Below are 23,722 nucleotides of genomic sequence, written 5' to 3'. Positions count from 1 at the left end.
GAGGTACCCGCTGATCCTCCAACCATCATGCAAGGTCCAATGACCCGGGCTCGAAAGCGACAACTCAATTTAGAGGTGAGCTCGTTCTTAAGCAATACTTTTCATACATTTGAGAATAGACCACTACCTAATGATGTTATCTTGCTTAGGAACATTGGAGAGGGTCATGAAGGACTTAGAGGAAGTGGTGGAGGTGATGATGACCAGCAAGGACGTCCAACACAAGCCGGAGGCCCAGTCCAACAAGAATTCGAGTCTGCCTCGGCCTCCAGGACTAGTCTGCCTTAAACTGGTCGCCCAGGACGTATCCGGACTCTGTTTCGATGATCCACATATGGATGGAAAGATAATTTGATAAGGAAGCCAATCCAAGTGGTTTCACGTCAAAAGCTATTCGGAATCAACAGGAATCGCCGAAACAAGTCAACGTCTAGAATCTGCCAGGGTGCTGCGACACCGTCTTTTGGTCCGTTGGACCATGTATCGAGTTTGGGCCCATTAGGGGCGCGTCCAGGGGTCTTGCATGACCCTAGACTCTTCATAAACAGCTGTCACCCCTCCATTAGGGTTTGGGATTTTGCTTAGATTATTCTATCAAGAACAGTTTCGCCGTTCATCGGTTTGTGAGACCCCGACTTTGAGAGATAATCATTCATCTGCAATTTAGTTGCGTTCTTTCTTGTTCTTGCTTGTGTTCTTCATTGCGCAGGCAGGGATTAGCCTTCTTGGCGAGGTCAACCTGGTCCGTGACTTGGTTGATAACCAGAGGAGCTATGGTGCTAAGATTGCAGGGTTCAATCTTTCGATTTGAAGCCGGATCGGTGTGTCATTCTCCGCCACAACGATAGTTACCATCACCTGATGGAAGATCGGGATCTCCGTCTCCATTAAGTGGTAATCAGAGCTAAGGTATACCGTCAGGTTCACTTTTATTCCCTAGTTTGAGTATTTCGCATTCGTCCCATAGTCCAATGCCATACTTGTTTTTCCTGTCCTAGAACCTTCCGCGCTATAGCCTTTGCATATTTCAGTTTCAGAGTCTGTCGTGTTGAGTTTGTGTCCTGGTCGAGGTCTTGTTGCTAGTTAGGTCATGTTAGAGTCTAGTTCGTGTGTTTTTTCCCATCGTTTCCATCAAATCTTGGTTGCTGTGACCAATTTTGCATACATTGTTCCCGTTTTGTCCTCTAATTCGGAGCCAATTCTTAAAACTGGTCTAGTTTTCGCATACGAACTCTGTTTTTGACGTTCCATATATGCAAATCGATCAGAAATTTTTTTTGGATCCGTCCATCCTCGTGTTGTCGAGGTCGGAGGTTTTTAGATTGGTCAAAAAGTGGTCACAAGATCCTCTTTTCGTGGTCATAAGGTTTTTGTTGATTTTGATCCAGTTTTCTGAAAATTCCACAAGCCACGTCTTTCACTTGTTTGAGCTCATATTTTCTGTGGTTACTTCTTTTGTGCTCCTAAGTAAAGGAAAAATATCAAAAAAGTAAAATAAAAAAGTCGAAATTTCCCAAAAAAACAACGACAGCCCAAAAAATAGAAAAAAGAGAGGGACAAAAGAGGAACAATATTTAGAGGAGCACATAGAGAAGACCAAAGTGAGTTGTGTTAGCGTGTGTTATCTGATTCCTTGTTTGTGTTGCTGTCTCCATCCACCATACTTGTTTTCCTCACACCTATCACCTTGCTATCCACCATATTTTTGTCACACACTTGGTACTTGCAACACTTTAGACTAGCAACGAGAACAAGTACTTTAGACTATAATTCAGCATTACTTTCTGTTACTGACTTGTGTGCCAGATATACATATTACTCTTTGTTTGCCTTCCAAGCTCCACAAATTCTTCAGATCAGTACAGAAAAAGGGCCTTGCAATCTCGGTACCACTACCTCATAGGTATCACGAACTAGCTGCCGGTTGTACCGTCCACTGCTTGTGTTGGTAAGAACTTTGTAAGAGCTTGGTAAGACGCTTCCACTTCCTGTGAAAAGTGACACCACTACAACCACGTAGTCATTTGGTAGGGATAACTTTCATCGTTTGTTCCTGTTTTGTGTTTACAATGGCAGGAGGTGATCAGACTGAAGATAACAATCCTAAGGGTTTCAACGAGTGTGTCAGCCAAGAGCAACTACAAGCTATTGTAGAGGATGCCCAAAAAAGGATGAATGAGGCCGTCAGGAAGGCCGTCACTGACGCACTCATTGAACTCAACATTGGCAATAGCATGGAGAGATTGGACAAGCGAATTTCCACGCTAACCGACAAGGTTACTGAGTTGGAAACCTTTGTGGCGGGCAACAACGACGTCTCCGGCAGCAACACCGATGGTCAAGACATGGTGTATGATGCCAATGGGAATATAGGTCGAGCAGCTATCTGACAAGAGAGATTACGACAACGTCTTCGCCGCAACACGACAGGTATGGGTGGTGTCCACCACCACCATCAAGGTAATAATCACCGTGTGCCCGATGATCCTTATGCTAAAATTAAGTTCACAATATCATCTTTTTTGGGTCATTATGATGCTGAGGGATATCTTGATTGGGAGATGACGGTAGAACAAAAGTTTAGTGCCCACCTTGTACCTGAGCAGCATAGAGTTAGACAAGCTACTAGTGAGTTTAAGGATTTTGCCATTATTTGGTGGAATGGGCTAGCTGCACAGAATGCTTTACCTGGTACGTGGGAAGAACTTAAGGTAGCTATGCGTGATCGTTTTGTTCCTCCTTATTATCATAGAGACTTGCGTAAGAAATTGATGCGTTTAGAACAAGGAGATAAATCTGTACAGGATTACTATGGTGAGCTCCAAAAGGGATTGATGCGTTGTAGTGTTGTGGAGGGAAACGAAGATGCCATTTGTCGTTTTTATTCGGGTTTGAGGCGTGAGATTCAGGACATTATTGATTATAAAGAATTTAACACTATCAACCAGTTGTTTTAGTTTGCTATGCTTGTAGAAAAGGAATTGCAGGGGCATGAACAGCAGGGCAAGAGCAAGGTCAGCACTAGCACATACACGCCACGCTCAGCACCATCTTCGGGGCTGACCAAGCCAACCACTTTTCGAGCGCCTCCACCAGCGAGCAAGCGACCAGCAGCCTCTGGAGTTTCCGCTACACCTATGGCACCTCCCGCATGACCTTCAAATTCAGGTAAAAATTCTTTGCAGGTGCCTACCAAGAGTTCCTCATCCATTGCATCGACGGGACGCACTTCGGGTATTCAGTGCCACCGCTGCCATGGCATTGGCCATGTGCAGAAGGACTGCCCAAGTCAGCAGGCATATATTGCTACAGAAGATGGTTATATCAGCACCTCTGACATTGAGGATAAAGAAGACCAAGATGCAGATGAGGAGGACGGCGAAGTCCTTGGTGACGAGGCCACGGCGTCCTATAGGAGCATCATTGTACAGCGGGTGCTCAGCTCACAAGTCCAGCAACCTGAGAAGCTACAACGCCATAACTTGTTCCAGATTTTCTTCGTCATCAGCGACCGTCAAGCACGTGTCATTATTGATGGAGGTAGCTGCAACAACTTGGTGAGTTCTGATTTGGTCAAGAAGCTTGGCTTGACCACACGCCCACATCCACGTCCATACCATATTTAGTGGCTAAATGATTCTGGTAAAGCAAAGGTAACACAAACTTGCAGAGTTTCATTTTCCATTAGTTCTTATGCTGATTCTGTTGATTGTGATGTGGTACCTATGCAAGCTTGTTCACTCTTATTGGGTCATCCTTGGGAACATGATAATGATGCTACACACCATGGTAGAAGTAATAAATACACTTTTGTGCATAAAGGAAAGAAAATTACTTTGGTACCTTTGACCCTTGCTCAAATTGTACAAGCTGATAGAGAACGTGCTGCTAGTTTGAATGATGTTCAATCTGAAAATCAGCAAGTTGCTAATTCTATTTTCCCACCTAAAAAGGATAATTCTACATCTATTTCTAAGGCTGAGGGGATTAAATTGAAGGGTGGTGTTATGCTTGCTACAAAATGTGACTTTGCTGAGATTTCTGATGATGATATTTGCTATGCTTTGGTATGCAAACGAGCTATGTTTTTGCTTGATGATATTGTTAGCTCGGTAACTCCTGCTGTCACTAACCTTTTGCAGGAGTATGAGGACATTTTTCTAGCTGAGATACCCCCGGGGCTGCCACCTATGAGAGGGATAGAGCATCAAATCGATTTGATTCTGGGAGCAACCTTGCCCAACCGAGCTGCCTATCGAACCAATCCTGAGGAGACTAAGGAAATTCAGCGACAAGTCCAAGACCTTTTGGACCGCGGGTATGTACGTGAAAGCCTTAGTCCTTGTGTCGTTCCTGTACTTTTGGTTCCTAAGAAAGATGGAAGTTGGCGTATGTGTGTTGATTGTAGAGCCATCAATAATATTACTATTCGGTATCGTCATCCTATTCCTAGGCTAGACGACATGCTTGATGAGTTGTGTGGTTCTATAATTTTCACTAAGATTGACTTGCGAAGTGGCTACCACCAGATTAGAATGAAACTTGGAGATGAATGGAAAACTGCGTTTAAAACCAAATTCGGGTTGTATGAGTGGTTAGTTATGCCTTTTGGTTTAACAAATGCACCTAGCACTTTCATACGCTTAATGAATGAGGTTTTAAGAGCTTTTATTGGACATTTTGTGGTAGTTTACTTTGATGATATATTGATTTACAGCAAGTCTTTTGATGAACATATGGATCACTTACGTGCTATTTTTAATACCTTACGTGATGCACGTCTATTTGGTAACCTTGAAAAGTGCATCTTTTGCACGGATCGAGTCTCTTTTCTTGGCTATGTTGTAACTCCACAGGGAATTGAGGTGGACAAGATGAAAATTGAAGCCATAAAAAGCTGGCTGGTTCCCCAAACTGTCACACAGGTGAGGAGTTTTCTTGGTCTTGCAGGATTCTATCGCCGCTTCATCAAAGATTTCAGCACCATTGCTGCCCCATTGCATGAGTTGATGAAGAAAGGGGTGGTGTTTCATTGGGGAAAGGCACATGAGGAGTCCTTTGACACTTTGAAGGACAAGCTTACACATGCACCATTGCTGCAACTTCCAAATTTTGGTAAGACTTTTGAGCTAGAATGTGATGCTAGTGGAGTTGGCATTGGTGGTGTTTTGATGCAAGATGGTAAACCAGTTGCTTACTTTAGTGAAAAATTACATGGTCCTGTTCTTAATTATTCCACGTATGATAAAGAATTGTATGCACTTGTTTGTTCTTTAGAGACGTGGCGTCATTATTTGTGGCCTAACGAATTTGTTATTCATTCTGATCATGAATCGCTTAAGTATCTTCGCTCTCAAAATAATCTGAATCGTAGGCATGCTAAATGGGTTGAATTTATTGAATCTTTTCCTTATATTATCAAACACAAGAAAGGGAAGGATAATGTGATTGATGATGCTTTGTCTAGAAGATATACATTGTTGTCCCAACTTGATTGCCGGATTTTTGGTCTTCAATCCATTAAAGAACAATATGCGCTTGATCCTGATTTTAAGGATGTGTTGCTTAATTCTAGAGAGGGACACACATGGAATAAGTTTATGATCAGTGATGGGTTTTTGTTTAGAGCCAACCGCCTATGCATTCCAGTTGGTTCCGTTCGTCTTTTGTTGTTGTAGGAGGCACATGGAGGCGGATTGATGGGACATTTTGGTGCCAAGAAGACGGAGGAGGTGTTGTCCACACACTTCTTTTGGCCTAGGATGAGGCGTGATGTGGAGAGGTACGTGGCTCGGTGTGCCACATGTCAAAAAGCTAAGTCGCGGTTGAACCCACATGGTTTGTATATGCCTCTTCCTGTTCCTTCTACTCCTTGGGCAGATATATCTATGGATTTTGTGTTGGGATTGCCAAGGACTAAGAGAGGGAGGGATAGTATTTTTGTGGTGGTTGATCGTTTTTTTCTAAGAGGGCACATTTTATTCCTTGTCATAAGAGCGACGATGTTGTTCATATTGCTAACCTTTTCTTTTAAGAAATCGTTCGCTTGCATGGTATGCCTTCTACTATTGTTTCAGATCACGATGCAAAATTCTTGAGTCATTTTTGGAGCGCGTTGTGGAATAAATTGGGGACCAAGCTGCTGTTTTCTACAACATGTCATCCCCAAACTGATGGGCAAACTAAGGTTGTGAATCGAACATTGTCCACCATGTTGAGAGCCATTTTGAAGCGCAATTTAAAGATGTGGGAAGAGTGTTTGCCGCATGTGGAGTTTGCATATAACAGGGCGGAACATTCCACCACCAAGGTAAGTCCTTTTTAGGTAGTGTATGGTTTTAACTCCCGTGCTCCTATTGATCTTTTGCCTTTACCTACCATTGAGAGAATTCATAGTGATGCTAGAGAGCGTGCTGATTTTATTCGTAGGTTGCACAAAACAACTAAAGCAAATATTGAAAGCATGAATGAAAAGTATAGAATTGCTGGTAGTAAAGGTAGAAAAGAGATTAAACTTGAACATGGTGATTTGGTTTGGTTACATTTAAGAAAAGATAGATTTCCTGAGCTGTGTAAGTCTAAGTTAATGCCAAGAGCAGCTGGTCCTTATAAGATCATTGAGAAAATAAATGATAATGCCTACAAACTTGAATTACCACCCGAGTTCGGGGTTAATCCCACCTTTAACATTGAAGATTTGAAACCTTATTTGGGAGAAGAAGATGAGCTTGAGTTGAGGACGACTCCAATTCAAGAGGGGGAGGATGATGAGGACATCACTTCTTCAGAGGTACCCGCTGATCCTCCAACCATCATGCAAGGTCCAATGACCCGGGCTCGAAAGCGACAACTCAATTTAGAGGTGAGCTCGTTCTTAAGCGATATTTTTCATACTTTTGAGAATAGACTACTACCTAATGATGTTATCTTGCTTAGGAACATTGGAGAGGGTCATGAAGGACTTATAGGAAGTGGTGGAGGTGATGATGACCAGCAAGGACGTCCAACACAAGCCGGAGGCCCAGTCCAACAAGAATTCGAGTCTGCCTCGGCCTCTAGGACCAGTCTGCCTTAAACTGGTCGCCCAGGACACATCCGGACTCTGTTTTCGATGATACACATATGGATGGAAAGCTAATTTGATAAGAAAGTCAATCGAAGTGGTTTCACGTCAATATCTATTCGGAATCAACGGGAATCGTCGAAACAAGTCAGCATCCAGAATCTGCCAGGGTGCTGTGACACCGTCTTTTGGTCCGTTGGACCATGTATCGAGTTGGGCCCATTAGGGGCGCGTCCAGGGGTCTTGCACGACCCTAGACTCTTCATAAACAGCCACCGCCCCTCCATTAGGGTTTGGGGTTTTACTTAGATTATTCTATCAAGAACAGTTTCACCGTTCATCGGTTTGTGAGACCCCAACTTCGAGAGATAATCATTCATCTGCAATTTGGTTGTGTTCTTTCTTGTTCTTGCTTCTGTTCTTCGTTGCGTAGGCAGGGATTAGCCTTCTTGGTGAGGTCAACCTGGTCCGTGACTTGGTTGATAACCAAAGGAGCTGTGGTGCTAAGATTGCAGGGTTTGATCTTTCGATCTGAAGCCGGATCGGTGTGTCATTCTCTGCCACAACGATAGTTACCATCACCTGATGGAAGATCGGGATCCCCGTCTCCATTACGTATGCTCGCCGCCGTTGTAGGAGCACCATTGCCGTACCCGCCTAGCAGGCGCTGCCGCGGCCGGTGTGCCCACCTCCATGGCTCACGTGGGCAGGCTTTCGGGGGCCAGCTCGACTCTTGCCGCGGCCAGCCCAAGGCCACGCTGGTCCCTGTGCGGCTCACCGATGGGTTGTCCGCCGCCGCCGTGCTCTCCCTGGCCCCATAGCACCATGGCTGTCGCCGCCAGCTGGTGCCTTCAATCGGTGCTCTGCTTTGGGGAGAGAGAGCATGTGAGAATATTGAAATAGATAAGGCTATAGGGTTCTTATCGCATAATACGTGACTCACCGGAATAGTGCCAATGTCCTTAGGGTGGATTAGGTAAAAGAAAGAGGGCCTCGGTGAAATTTGGCACCGCCGCCGCTAGATTTTTCCCGCGGGACGGCTTGCTGGGCCAACCTACCGCTGGTCACGTGCGCCGGTGGGCCGTCCGCTGCCTGCACACCTATGGGCCGGCTGCCCCCGGTCGCTGGGCCGCTGGCCGCACATCCGCTTGGGTCGTCGGCCTCCCCTATGGGCCACGCGCGCCCCTAAGAGCGGCATCGCGTTACTGGGACACCGCCACGCCGCGTTGGGCCATGCACACGATTGCAGGCCACCGGGTCGTTCTGATGGCCGTTGGCCTTTAGTTTCTAAGCGATTGCTAAATTAGTTTTGGAAATAAACTTTTAAAATCAATATAAATTGGTGTAGTTGTTTAAAAATTATGAAACCAATTTTGTTAGGTTTATAAAATCATGATCTATCTAATAGTGTATTTTGTTCGCATAGGTTTGGTATGTTTTTAGGATTTCTCTAATTATTTTAACATGATTAATATTGTTAAAATGAGAACTTGTAGGAATTTCCGTGATAAATCGGTGATAGTATTAACTCTAAAAATTTTACAGTAAATTACCAATATTATTAGTTGTTCAATGTAATTTTTGTAGCTCTAGAATAATTAGTTTGCTAGATAGATAATGATGCCATAGTTCGAATAAAGATTAAATCGATAGAATGAAATAGATAAAGAAATGCCTTGGGGTTTCATGACTAAAACATTTGTTGGGAAATAACGCCTAATTCAACAACATGGATACGTAGCTTAGTACGTTAGTCGTTAGAACTAGCTCGTTAACTTGAGAGGCATAAATCGTATTTCTACGAGTCACAATTGCAGTTGATTAATTACTTCTTGCATTGCATATTGCATATCATAATAGGGACGTCAATGGATCACGGAGTCATCGGGAGTTGCTGGAGAAATGGTGCTTTTGGAGATCGATCGCCATGATGGAATGCTAACTTCTGATTAAATCTTACCCAGGCAAGCCTCGGTGCATAACCCCTATTTTGCTGCACTTTAAATTATAATTGTGCATTAAGTTTTAAGGAGTTGAATGAAACCCACTTGCATATATATATATATCTTTATCCCATGAGTCTTACTAGTATGATAGGATCGTGTAGAATGCTATGCTACAGAACTCCGGTAGAAGTCGAGTGATTGCGTATCACTCGCGAGATATAGGAAATATATTACTGTATTATTATCACTTGGAAAATATAAATGGTGGAAAGGAAAAATGGTGACCGGGCAGGGATATGGTTTGGGTATTGGTGGGTGTAAGAGGTTGTGTCCTGTGGCCGCTAGGCATAGCTTGGTCACACTGCTTTCCCTGTCTGTGTCGGTTAAGGACCGGCCGTTGCATAAGGCTCTAGGCAAGTCACAGATTTATTATCCCGAGCACATACTTCGGTATGGGCGTAAGGAAGACTTGTTGCTCTCTTGTCGTGGGTTCCGGCTCTTTCCGGACCGACTGATTGGAGGTGAGGATGGTGGAGGTCCTTGCACTGTACTAAGTCCAGGACTTAGGAGCGCAGGCTTAGAGTCCAAGTTTGGATGAGGGCCTGACCGCATGATAGGAGGGTGATGGGTTGGTCCTGCTTGTGCCTAGGGTACAAGCGGGGCGTGTGTTTTCGGGGTACCCAGCTGGGGGCATTGAGTCATGAATCGCCGGGCGATCCGGTATGGCTTGTCTATGGTCTAGCACCGTAGTAAGAACTAAAAGATGAAAGATGGAAAAAGGAAATCTGATTGCTTACCACCTGTTTGAAAGTAGTACAGGTACTTACATAGAATGGTTAGTTAATGAACTAATGCACTGCTAATAAAAATCAAATATAAGTTCACACTTTTAGTAATGCTCCTGCAGATGCAAGAAACCCACAAGCCAGATACCCTTGCATACCCTTAGAGTCCTTTCTTTTCTCCTGTCGGGTAACTCTTGTTGAGTACAATTAAGTACTCAGGGTTTTATTCCCCCTGTTGCAGGTGACAGGCGGAAGCTAGAGCTGACTCTTGTGTGTGGACTCCTCCTGGTGGGCTCAGCGAGGATTCCTTTACGCTACGATCGTAGTTTTTATTTATAACTCTTACTAAATGTTTTTATAAATGAAAGTTTTATAATCTGTTGTCCTAGTTTATTTATCAATGCTTCATCATACCATGAATGGATATTTATTTTCGTTGTAACTCTGTTCACAAGTTTATATTCCGATGTTCAATTAAATTATGCATAACTCTGATAATATGATTACATTCTGCTATTTACAATAAATATTATACTCTAATGTTGTATTAAAAGTGATGTAAGAAATGGTTAAGAATGATGTAAGCTTTATTCTCTCATTTGTGATCCTGATGGAAAAATATGGATTTTTGGGTTCTCCCTAGGGTGTGCCCGATGGAATTGCATAATTTGGTGTTCTCCCTCGAGTACTTAGTGTCTAATGGAAGACAAGTACTCCTGGGAAACATTAGATTAGGCGGTTCTACCACAACAGCTAGAGGACGAAGCATCGGCTACCGACCTGCGCAAAGAGATGAAGGAGGAAGAGGAACAAACAGAATCAGAAATAGTCAGACAAATCAAGATAGAAGAAGAGGGTTAGGGTTAGGGTTTACCTACGCAACCAGAGCCTGGTGCCGGAGAAGACGACGGCCCCAAGAGAAGACGACACACCATTAGCAAGGATGGTGAGCGGCGGTGGAGGGAAGACAGTAACAAGAACTCACATAATCACCAAGATCTAGAGGGGTCGAGGGGAGAGAGGGAGAGGGAGGGTATCAGGGAGGAGGAGAAGGGAGCAGCTCGACGGCGGCAGGCAGATTGAATCAAGGTCACTGGAGTCGGGGGAGGTCACCAGAGACGGCGAGGTGAGAGCGAGAGTGACTCGAGAGGATAGAGCGGTGCGGGTGGGTGCCTGGGTGGGGAATGAGATGACTGAATGATTTAGGGTTTGGTGAGGGAAGGGAGAGGGAGCCGGCGCCGCTTATATATGAAGGGAAGGCAGAGAGCAGCTAGGCCATCGCCTTGGGCCATGGGGGAGAGGGGAAGGCGGAGAGGAGCTAGGCCATCGCCTTCGGCCATGGAGGAGAGGGGGTGGTGGGCCACTGTCGGGCTGACCCTAAAAAGTTGGGCCATGCCGTGCTAGCCCACGGGCCTGGGGTACAGCCCAAGCATGGCCTGCTGTTCCGGGCCAGGCTAGCCCGGGCCCGCACGTCACCGAGCTAGGCCGTGCTCGTGTCGGGCTAAAAAAGCGGGCTTCGTGCCGAGCCATCATGCCTCAGGCTGCATGGACATTCACTACAAGAAATCTTAGGATCTATGACGACCTGTTATCATCATTATTTCGAGTATTTTTGTCATAGCAGATGTATTTATGACGACTGCATAACGATAAACCATTTGTCATAGATCATGCGTGGTAAACCTTGTTCTATGACGCTGCATATTTTTTCATCATAATTTTTTATGATGACCCGATTAAAAAGTTGTCACTAAATATCTTAAGGCCTAGTTAGGCCCATGTACTAAGCAGGTTTTTATTGGACCAAATATAATTGTGAGCCAAATTTATAATTTGCAAAGCCCATTTATAAGTAAAGTTAACATCAATTCCTGGGCCAATTTTTTTTGCGGCCTATTTATTTAGTGGGCCAGAAAAGGCCTAGCCCATTTAAACATGTAGAGAAAACAGCCTTTTCATCATCCATACATAATCAGCTCATTTCAACTTCCATTACAAAACAACCCATTTCGACATCCATTACATAATAGCCCATTTCGGCATCCATTACATAATAGCCCATATATAATCTGTACTTTCATCAATCAAAGCCCTTACCCATTCATCAAATCATCCAGAATCTCATTCATATATATAATCCGTAGATGCATCACAACCCATACACATTCATCGATCATCCAGATCTCATTCCAAAGGATAGATAAATATGGTCACATCCATCAGTAATTTTACAAATCCCAGATAACACATTTTCACATAGCAAAAAGACAACACTAACAAGATACATAGCAGAAATTAATATGGTCTGAACCAAATCAGACATGTCTCAAAATAACAGCACTACCAATGTTTGTAGCATAACTGAACTAGATCAGCCAAGTCTCATATAATAGCACTACCAAATGTTTGTAGCATAAAATAATATGGTCCGAGTAGCCAAGTTCCAAAATCAGACGCCCAACCATATGCATCTGCAAACTTACAGAGTTAACGGAATGGCCTTACTCTTTGCTGAACATACGACGAAAGAAAGCATTCGTCTCGTCTTGTGCCTTCTTCAACTCATCTTATGCCTTCTTCAACTGCTCTGTCTCTTCTAACAGCCTGTGTCTTTCATTTTCTGATTCCTCCACCTTCTTCTTCAAAGTCTCCATCTCATCCTTTAGTTCTTTTTTGTCTTGCTTTCCAGCTGCAACTTCCGCTTCAAGTTCTATAACCCGTGCATCATTAATGGCTTTGGAGCTTCTCTTGGGGGCTGCTAGCTGAAGGCCAATATTTTGAAGAAATTTTTATTTCGGCAACACTTGAGCAACAACTTCAGCAGGGGTCTTTACAACTTGGCCGTCTTCTACAGGTGCAGCAGCGATTGATTCCATTTCAGCCTAAAAACATCAACATATAAGTAAGACAGTTCTGAAATTAATTACCGACTAATATATTTAAGACCAACAGAAAGGTGGTCATAATTGATAGTAGTGTTGCTCAAATAAGTGAATGCAAGCTTTGTAAAACAGATGTACAATCAAGGTTCACATTAAAGGCCATTTAAAGCACGAAAACATTTTTCCAACTGAATATTTTACCATATTTGAGCATAACACAGATGACTCTTCCCGATTCAATATAGTGAGATCATTTATGCTACAAACTATTACACTACAGTTTGGGATGATGACTCATTACAGTACAGGTTGGTTTGGTAGTGTCTACAAGTTTACATGTGCTATTAAGAGAGTTTCTGGACAGCAATGACATCATGCAGTACAATCTTGCCAGATTAGCATGAATAAGCTGCTGCTACACATGCAACAATTGATCATTGTTCCTTGGAACAGCAGGAAGCATGTACAATATTCTCTCCAGCTTGCACAAAATGATTGGGATTTCATCTTTCATTCTATGCAAAACATCTATCTTCAAAGTCTTAGCACATAATTTCTAAAAGAAGTTACCCAATTCACTAATTGCTTCATATATGTCCTTATGCAAGATTCCACGAACAGCAGCGGGTAAAATCCTTTGTAGTAGTATATGGCAATCGTGAGTTTTCAATCCTTGGAGGTTGCATCCATCAACACTGATACATGATGCTAAGTTAGAAGCATATCCATCTGGGAATTTTACACTTCTCAAAAAATCACAAAAAGCAAGTTTTTGTGTTTTATTTAATACATAGGGGGCATGTGGAACACTATATGAATTTCCGTCACGCTTCAAGTGCAAGTTTTTCCTTATGCCCATGTCTTCCAAATCAAGCCTACCATTAATGGTGTCCTTTGTCTTGCCAGCAATGCCGAGAAATGTACCAAGAATGTACTCACATATGTTTTTCTCGATATGCATAACATCAAGATTATGACGCAGCTTCAAACTCGACCAATATGGCAAATCCCACAAAGATGACCTTAGCTTCCAACATTGACCATTTTCTCCCCTCTTCCTCTTTTTGTTCTGAGGATGCATCCCAGGTCTAACATCCATGACCCTCTCCAATTGCTGCTTCAACTCATCACTGCTAAATTCTTCTGGCTTGTCACGTTCTTCATCCTTTCCATCAAACCATTTCTTTTTCCTCCATGGATGATCCCTTGGAAGGAAGCGCCGATGGCCAATATAGCATATCTTATTCCTTATTCTTCTAGAGCAAGGATCTTTGTCACAACGGACACAAGCATAATAGCCTCTTGTGACTCGACCTGACAATGTGCTCAAAGCTGGATAATCATGAATGCACCATATAACTGCAGCATGTAGATCAAAAGATTTGTCAGTCAATGCATCCAAAGTAGGGACACCTTTCCAAAGATCTAGCAACTCTTCAATGAGTGGCTCCAAAAATACATCGAAGTCCTTTCCAGGGCATAATGGACCAGGGATGAGTAAGCCCATGATGAAGTTCGATTGCTCCATACATTCCCATGGCGGAAAGTTGTAAGGGATAAGAAATACAGGCCACATACTGTACGAGGAGTTCATTTTGCCAAATGGATTAAAACCATCTGTAGCAAGGCCAAGTCTAATGTTTCTTGCATCTTGGGCAAACGAAGCATATTTAGTATCAAATGCTTTCCATGCCTCACCGTCAGCTGGCTGACTGAGCTCATTCTCCACTGCATTTCTTTTCAACTTATGCCATTGTGCCAATTCAGATATTTCTTTGGAAGCAAACATCCTTTTCAGCCTTGGAATCAATGGAAAATGACGCAATACTTTCTCAGGAATTTTTTTCCTTCCATCTTTATCTTTCCATCTTGATGCGCTACATACTGGACACACATCGTGTGCTGCATAATTCTTCCGAAACAATACACAATTATTCAAGCACACATGGATTGTATTATATCCAAGTCCCAAAGCACGAATAAGTTTCTTTGCTTCCTCGTAAGATGCAGGAATAGAGCAATGTGGGAATGCATCTGCTAACAACTTCACGAATGCAGTAAATGCAACATTACTGATTCGATAAAATGACTTGATATGAAGTAATTTCACCACAAAAGAAAATCTTGAATAAGCTGCACCAGGGTAAAGTTCTTGCTTCATCTCTTCTAATAGTATAGCAAACATTGATTTTTTCCTTCGACCTTCTTCTTCAGATGTGAACAACTCCCGTACCATATCAGGAATTCTATCATTAGGGTCGTCTTCTTCAACCTCATTCAAATTAACATCCGCGGTGAAATCAATCTGTTCATCCTGATGGCCAGTATTTTCAATCATTGTGTCCTCCATTGGTTCTCCATGATAGATCCACCTAGTGTACGTGCTAGCCATTCCATAAATATATAAGTGATCCTCCACCAGTCCTTTATGTCCAGAAATCCGATTCAAACACCTACGGCATGGACAGAATATCTGTTCATCCGCACCAAAGTTTTCTGAAACAAGCTTCATGAACTCACTGACCCCGTCCAGATGTGGCTTGCCAAATAGCCTACTATTGATCCAACTTCTGTCCATCTGCAGAACATTTAAATAACTTAGAAACTAAGCTTGAAGTATATATACATTAGCAAGCTGCAGCTCTAAAATCATGTGTTAATATAAATATTATTCTGATTGAGCACATGGTAAATTTTCTTAGCACATGGTATGCTGAATTTAATGAGAAGCTGACATGATTATTATCTTGAATGAATATGAATACTATTCTTATTGATTGCATATGATAAAATCAAAATCAGAAATCGATACTCACCGTGACTCCCGTGAGCTGTGTGCAGTAGGGGCGGGGCTGCAAGGGCGCTGGGACCTGAGCAGCAGTGTAGACGCTCGGGGCAGTGTGCACTGGCTGGCGGCCGTGCACCTGGCAGCGCCCACTGCCCAGCTGCCAAGCAGGGTCGGGGCAGACGGTCGCGGATGGATCTACCGGAGTGCCGCTGCGCCCTGTTCCCAATCAGAACCACAGAGAAGATGTGGAGAAGGAGGAGCTCGCCACGGAGGAGGAGCACATAGGCGCTGAGGCGGAGCTGAGGGGCGACGGGAGCATTCGTTGGGCGGCCGGGCGGCGTTCAATCGGGAGCAGCCGCCGGCGCATGTGCGAAGACTCACGGACTCCCCATGGAAGAACGGGATATTTATTCTTCATTAATACTGTGTCATAGATAAATAAATAAAAACACTACCGTAGACGTGAACACTTCTCTGGTCTGGTGGCTAAGGCTACTGATTCGCGTTTCAGAGGTCCAAAGTTCGAATCTCCGTTGCGTTTTGTTTTGCATTTTTTTGCGAATAAGAGTGCCGAGGCCAGCTGGGCTGCCCAGTGCCCACGCCGTGCGAGCGCTCCGTAGCAGGCCTGCTGGGCTGCCACCGCTTGGACACGAGCCCGTCTGGTTGGCCTGGGCTACCCTCACCTGGCAGAGAATACATCTATATATCCAGTAAGTTGCAAATGTTAGTAATCACATGTTGATGTCCTAGTGGTTAAGACATCATGGATGTTAATAATAGGATCTCAGGTTCAAATCTTGCCATTGTCTTAATTTTTTTTACTTTCTGAATCTTTTACCTCTACCTTAGAAAAAGTATTATAATTTTTCATATCATATGACGTGAGACGAAGATGATTTTTTGTTTTTTATTTTCTGAAAATAGCATTACATATAGAGCCCATTAAAATACAACTGACACTGGGACCAAATATCTCATTTATTATATGTAAATATAAAAAGTTATAACAAACTAATATTGTCAATAATTTATGACGACCGCAAGGTAGCATGTTATGACGGAACATAGATCATCATAAACAAACTACTTCTCTAGGTTATGACGATTTTTATTGTGTCTTAATGACGAACACATTATTTTCGTCAAAAAGTCATTCTCCTCCTGAAAGTCGTCATAAAACAGAATGACTTATTGACGAATTGACTCATCGTCACAAAAAAATTGTCATAGATCTTCATATTTCTTGTAGTGATTTATAGTTTGATCAGGCGAAAATGAGACTAGACCGTCCGATGCGGGCTGGTTCGGGTCTGCTACCTGCTTCACCATTGTCCCTGGTAATCGCGAACCTTCACCTGGTTCTGCCCGCTCACCTCCACCGCTGCGCGTCCACCTTCTTCCCCGCGGCCCCTCTTTGTCCTCGGCAGCAGCGTAGCACCACGTGCTGATGGATCCCCGCCTTCGCACTGGTGAAGTGTGTGCGCCGACGGCCGTGGGCTACCAGCGCGAGCATGGACCCCTGGTGACGTAGGTACGGCCCACAGTTGAAGGGGCGTGAGTGAGCCCAACAAGGCCACGGCAGATCGAGGCATGAGCGTCGGAGCTAAATAAGCTCAACTAACAATGGAAGAGGCCTATGGGTGGTGCAGCTAGATCGCGCATGCTCGCCGCTATGGTCAGATCTTGCAGCTGAGGTAGATTGCACCGGGGACGAGGCCATGCTGGGCTGTTGGCGCCATGGACCCAACGGGAGTAGCGGAGTTCGTGACTGCGGCTGCGAGCAGAGGAGGGCGTCTCCGTAGGGCCGCGGAAGGCGTGGCATGATCCGATTTACGGCGTAGGGGATGACGATGGGCGGCGCTGCACGAGCTGTGAAAGAGGGAAGAACATATGAACAAATCGACGAGCGACAGAGGTCGATACAGAAGCGACGGCAGTGGCTCGATGCAAAGGGCGGCAGCAGCTCAAAGCAGGCCGATAGCAGCCTGTTGTGGCCCTATTTGCTTGAACTTATCAGCCATGATACAGTGTTTTCTCCCACAACAAAATAGCATCAGCCGACTTATCCGCCGCAAAATACATCAACCAAATACAACTAGCACTCTTCTGTCATTTCGAATGCCGTCGGACACAAGTTAATACGTGCACTTTGGTAACTTACAACGCCTTACAAAACCGTTTTCCCCCCAAAAGCGCTTCTGTCACTTCGAATCCAGTTTTTGCCAGATTCTTAAAAACTAGGAAGCTATTGATACCTATCTTTTGTCAGTTTCTTATGACCCATAGAGCAATATATGAAGTCAGATTCTTAAAAACTGGGATCGAAACACCCCACCAGTTTTTACTCATAATCTAGATTTTAGAAACTAGAAGAAAAACTGATTTTTAAGAGAGGATGGAGGGAGTAACATATAGCCAACAACATGTTCTAAGACTTGTACTTGTTTGGAATAAAAGATCTTCTCCGATTCCTAGAGTTGTCTTAATTCAAACTTTTTAAACTTTGACCTAATTTGTAAAGAAAAAACATCAAGATTTATGATATCAAACTAGTATCATTAGATGTGTCATAGAGTATATTATCATAATGTGTTTATTTTAGGTCAATCTCAATGGGAGTTCTATAGAGTTTCATGGGCATTAAATATGTTGACATGTCATTGTATTGATGAAGAGAGAGATGATGAAAGTTTCATGGGAGTAGAAAGAGTTTCATGGGGATGAAACTCTTCTACACTGTTTCCAAAATATAAATATGTTGGAAACTGAGCTATGAAACCTCCACTGAAACTGGACTTATGTCATAGATATTGTTACTCTTTTCTATAAACTTAGTCAGACCGACATAGATTTTGGGAATTGATTTATTTAGAGGCAGAGAGAGTAATGACTTTTACAGGCGTGCGGATCGATTTTAACCTTGTTGCACCACTGCATATTGTCCAACTTCCGTGATAATTGGGGTTCATTAATTCCACGGGAGAAGTTATAAGTCGAGACAGCGGTGAGTAGCAACCTTCCGGTTGACTTGTTACTTTTGCCACTATTGATTGAATTACCGATCTATTGCAATTGGAACATGGAACCAAAAGCTTTGAAATAGTCAAGCTTCTAACATCCCGTTTTTACCAGCAATAGTGTCTGACGAGCGTGCAGTAAAAGCCGTGGATTACTACTGTACGTACATGCATGTTTTTCTTCTAACAACGGTACTATTGTGGTTAAACATGAGGTTAGGGTAGACCTTGGGAGAAGTTGAGAACGGCTACTTATTTGTGGTGGAGTACTCCTATCGACTGGAACAACGCTCTAGAGCGCAGCTACCAGTGTTGCAAACCGATGAAGCCCACCACCTCCGAATTCGAAGTAAACATCCAGAACCAGAAAAATGCCGGGGAGGGCACTGACAAGCCCGACGGCGGCACCGACACCTGGGTCGTGCTCCAGCCGTCCCGGATAGTCTACATCGTCATGATCTCCACCGCCTTCTGGGCCTTGGTCTTGTACTACATCCAAAATGGCGATGGCGGCGCCGGCGTGGCGTCCGTCCTGTTCAAGCCGTCAGCGTTCTCCCTCCCCCTGCTGCCCAGCGTCACCTCTGGCCAGAGCCCACGACCCGAGCATCAGCACGCAGGACTCGGACAGGCGCCCCCGCCGCCGCCACCGCCTCCGATGGTGCTGGCCGACCGTTGCCGCGGACGGTACGTCTACATGTACGACCTGCCGCCGCGCTTCAACGACGACCTGGTCCGCGACTGCAGGAACCTCCAGATTTGGATGGACATGTGCCCGTACATTGTCAACTGCGGCATGGGCCCGGCGATGGGCGACGAGGGGGGCGCCTTCTCCGGGCGCGGCTGGTTCGACACCGACCAGTTCTCGCTCGACATCATCTTCCACGGCCGGATGAAGGGCTACGAGTGCCTCACCGACGACCCGTCCCTCGCCGCCGCCGTGTACGTGCCGTTCTACGCCGCATTGGACGGCGGGAGGTACCAGTGGAACAGCACGTCGATGCGGGACGCGCTCAGCCTGGACCTCGTCGAGTGGCTGGCGCGGCGCCCGGAGTGGCGCACCATGGGCGGCCGCGACCACTTCCTGGTGGCTGGCCGGACCGCGGTGGACTTCGGCCGGAACTCCGACCTCGACCACGAGTGGGGCAACAAGCTCCTCAACTTCCCGGCCGTCGAGAACATGACGGCGCTGGTCCTGGAGACCAACCAGTGGAAGCCGAAGCAGAAGCGCAATCTGGCTGTCCCCTACCCGACGCACTTCCACCCCGAGTCGGCGGCCGACGTGGTCGCCTGGCAGGAGAAGGTGCGCAGCACGGAGCGCGAGTGGCTCTTCTCCTTCGCCGGCGGGCCGCGCCCAGGGAACACCGAAACCGTCCGCGCGGAGATCATCCAGCAGTGCGGCGCGTCGAGCCGCTGCAGGCTCTTCCACTGCGGCGCCGGCGCCAACTGCAGCTCGCCGGGCGGCGTCATGCGCGTGTTCGAGAGCTCGAGCTTCTGCCTGCAGCCGCGCGGGGACACGCTGACGCGGCGGTCCACGTTCGACGCCATCCTGGCCGGCTGTATCCCCGTGTTCTTCCACCCGGGCTCGGCGTACACGCAGTACACGGCGCACCTCCCCAAGGACCCCAACAGCTACTCCGTGCTCATCATGCACACCGATGTGACCGGCCGGAACGTGAGCATCGAGGACACGCTGAGCAACATCTCGCCGGCCGCGGTGAAGGCCATGCGGGAGGAGGTGATCCGGCTCATCCCGAGGTTGGTTTACGCTGACCCGAGGTCCAGGCGTGTCGATTTCACGGACGCGTTCGATCTGGCGATGGACGCGGTCATTGACCGGGTGGCCAAGCGGCGGCGCGGCGTGGCCGGTAGCCAGGACTAGTGCCGCCGCCACGACGATGCGACAAAGTGGCCAACGACACCTGAGTTTTTAGCTTTAATATGTTGCTGATTACACATGGCTATGGCAAAATTCATTGAGTTCTACAGGATAAGATTCTAGCTATCCTATCTTGCCCCTTTGCAATGTGCCAGGGAGGCCAGTACGTGAAGGCAATCCGGTGATACTTGTGACCCGGGAAATCTAGAAAGAGCACAATTCAAGAATTTTCGACGTCCAAGCTTAGTATGTAAATGGTAATTAATTTTGCAAAGGCCAAGGAGGAGGCAAGAACTTGGTACATGTGGGAAGCCAAGCGATTGAGGCAAAAGCAAAATAGTTCCAAGGTGAGTAAACCAACATGGGTGCGCGCTGGAACCCGGCCATTTTTGTAACAGTGTTTTACACAACTTTTCATTTTGCACAATTTCTCCTTGCCGGCTTCTTTTTTCAAAAAAAGAATTCTTGGCCCTTGCTTCTTTAATTTCACCTTCGTGCACCATAGATAAGATACACTATTCGTTGTTGAGTACATCCTCCGTCTCATAATAAGTGCAAATCTCGCTTCCCGAGAAGTCAAATCTTTTTAAGTTTAACTAAATGTATCTAAAAATACTCATCCTTATGATGTGTAATAAGTATCATTAGAGTGATAATAGAATATATTTTTATAATAAATTTATTTAGAGATACAAATATTGATATTATTTCTATAATACTTGGTCAAACTTAAAAAAAATTACATTTTGGGAAGTAAGATGTACACTTATTTTGGGATGGAGGAAGTGGAGTAGTTATTTTCAGAATACAACAGAAATTTTAATTTCTCTGACCAACAAAAAGCGATATACATAGATCAATTAATTTAGATTTGCACATGAAAATGATACATATTTGTAGTTTTATTTTTATCATAAAAAATATTCTCATTCATCCCGCAAAGAGTGTCATTCTCACTTCCTGAAAAAATCAAATATTTTTAACTTCGACCAAATATATACACAAGAGATTATTAATATTATGGTGCATATTAAGTATCATTAGATTGATCATTGAATATATTTGCATACTAAGCTTATTTGGATACACAAATATTATAATATTTTCTATAAACCTAGTCAAATTTAAGAAAGTTTGATCCGTATAAAACTCTAGGTGATTTTTTTTTGGAGGGAGAGAGTATTTTCACATATTGAAAGTTAAATAATCAATTTTAGTGAAAAGAGGTCAACCATATGAGTGTTAGAGCCTACATCAGTATCCCAAATGACAAATAGTGTAATTCCCTGATGGTCAATCTCCTAACAAATACCAGTGAGCTTACATCAATCTCCAGGTTTCGCTTTTGCCAAGGGCGGGGCTGCAGCGGCGATCAACGGGAACAGCCACGTCCGCCGCCTTGCGCACCATCTGATCTGCTGCGGCAGTAGTCACTCGACGAGGCCCATGGCGACAGTGCATCATCACGTATCGACGTGTTGCCGCTCCAGAGGTGTCTACCGCCTGCCACCATCCAAGCTGGCGTAGAACGGCTATACCTACCTATGCGAGGCATACCATGAACGGACAGAAAATCGTACGTGCGCATCGCATGGAGGAGCTATACCTACCTATGCGAGGCTGGTCTCTGACGATCTTAATCTAGTACGACTACTAAACCGCTATGATCGATCAACCTTCCGTGCCCTGAAATTGACAGAAACTACGATCGATCGATACCGATGGAGCCATCACAAATAAAAAGATGGGTATAGTACCTCGAGGCCGACTGGGTCATCTGGTCAATACACTACTAGTAGCTATTTTATCGATAGGTAGGGTCACTGGTTGCCAGTTTTTAACGCTTGCACGGCATTAGAAACCGTACCGAGATCTGTGTGCCCTCGACGATCGACCAGGAACACATAATATATAAGGGGCCGGGTCAACGAGATGGAGTAGGTAGCTACAGCTAGGATGACTATGAGGGTGGTGCACTGCACTGGTGCGTGCGGAGGGATGCATGCATGCATGGCGGCAGAGGCGATCGAGATAGAAGGCGTGGTGACTGACCACTGACCACAAGGGGGAGCACCGAGGAAGAGAGGACGCAGCACGAGGGTGACGAACGTAGAAACAGAAGAAGACCGAATTTCGTTGAATGCCAGTGGTGGCGAAGCTAGAGCTCCAACGAGGGGGTGCACAAAGGGTTCAGAAATTTGACCGAATTTCGTTGATTTTTGGTTCTATGGATGACCTTCAATAAATTTACATACGAGTAATGGCGATTTATTCAGACAATATTCGTTGAACTTTCTAAAATTCTAGCCAAAATTTTATATTTTTTATCAAAGTTTTTGGGGTTTCATGATTTTCTGTCCTATCGGCCCCCTCCGGTCTGTGTCTCAACCCGTAAATCAAACCTTGAGTGCAACACTTCAGTTCTACTTAGACCCTATTTGGCATGGCTCTAAACAGTTATGGTCCCTTGCTTGAGTGCGCAGATGAGATAGAGCCGATGAAGCTAAAAACCGGCTCCTAGTTCATTTATCTAATTATATTTTTACAATATCGATCTGACAATACTAGTAACTCAAATGACATACTACTAGGGTCAACTAAATTTAAATACTAAACTCTTATAGAACCTTATAGTTTGACAAATCAAGCCTATCTCCTAATTACAAAATAATAAAAATGAGTCTCATTTACGTATCTAATATGTAATTGGTATCCAGCCTATCTATGTCTCAGCTGAAAAAAAAATCTCAATACAAAAGTGTACACCTATTCATATATTTCATATCTATTCCTATAACTGAGCCAATTAGCAAGCGAGCAGTTATTGTAAACTTATATGCCACGGCTTTGGATTGGCATTGGTCTACTAGAACCCTTTCACGCTTCCAGTATTCCACGTTGGGCAGTGGGGGGTGCATGAACCTTGGCTGAGGGGGGGTGCACGTGTGGTAATTTGAGATTGTTAGCACTTCATTTTGTTTTTGCCGTGGGGGCATTGCCCCCCCCCCCCCCCCCCCACCCCCACCCCCCACCCCCACACACACACAGCATAGGCAGCTTCACCCTAATTGAATGCATGGACCTTGCACTTGCGCGCGGGTTATGCCAAAGGATGTTAACAAAACAAACTAAGTACGACGAGTTTGTGACGGATCCAGAAAAATATCTAGGGGGCATCTTCAAACTCCAGATTGCTTCAGCGTCTTCTCAAAAGTGCATCCATGGGTCCAAGGGGGGCTCCATGGCTCCACGGGCCCAGGAAAAATTCATAAGAGGGACTAAGGGGGGGGTCCGGCGGCCTTTAGGGGCTAGAGCTCCATCCGCCCTACCGCGGGATCCGTCACTGCAACGAGTATAGGGCCTTG

The 23,722-nt window shown here is 44.9% G+C and overlaps 2 pseudogenes; one reads left to right on the top strand and one right to left on the bottom strand.

The window, feature by feature from the left end:
• Positions 1 to 13,091: 13,091 nt before the first annotated feature.
• On the bottom strand, positions 13,092 to 15,869 carry LOC136536296 (uncharacterized; annotated as a pseudogene).
• Positions 15,870 to 18,987: 3,118 nt separating this feature from the next.
• Positions 18,988 to 20,360, top strand: LOC136538342 (xyloglucan galactosyltransferase KATAMARI1 homolog; annotated as a pseudogene).
• Positions 20,361 to 23,722: the final 3,362 nt, after the last annotated feature.

The sequence above is a fragment of the Miscanthus floridulus genome, chromosome 2 (assembly GCF_019320115.1).
Source record: "Miscanthus floridulus cultivar M001 chromosome 2, ASM1932011v1, whole genome shotgun sequence".
NCBI lineage: Eukaryota > Viridiplantae > Streptophyta > Magnoliopsida > Poales > Poaceae > Miscanthus > Miscanthus floridulus.
This window is presented reverse-complemented; position numbering and strand designations above follow the sequence as displayed.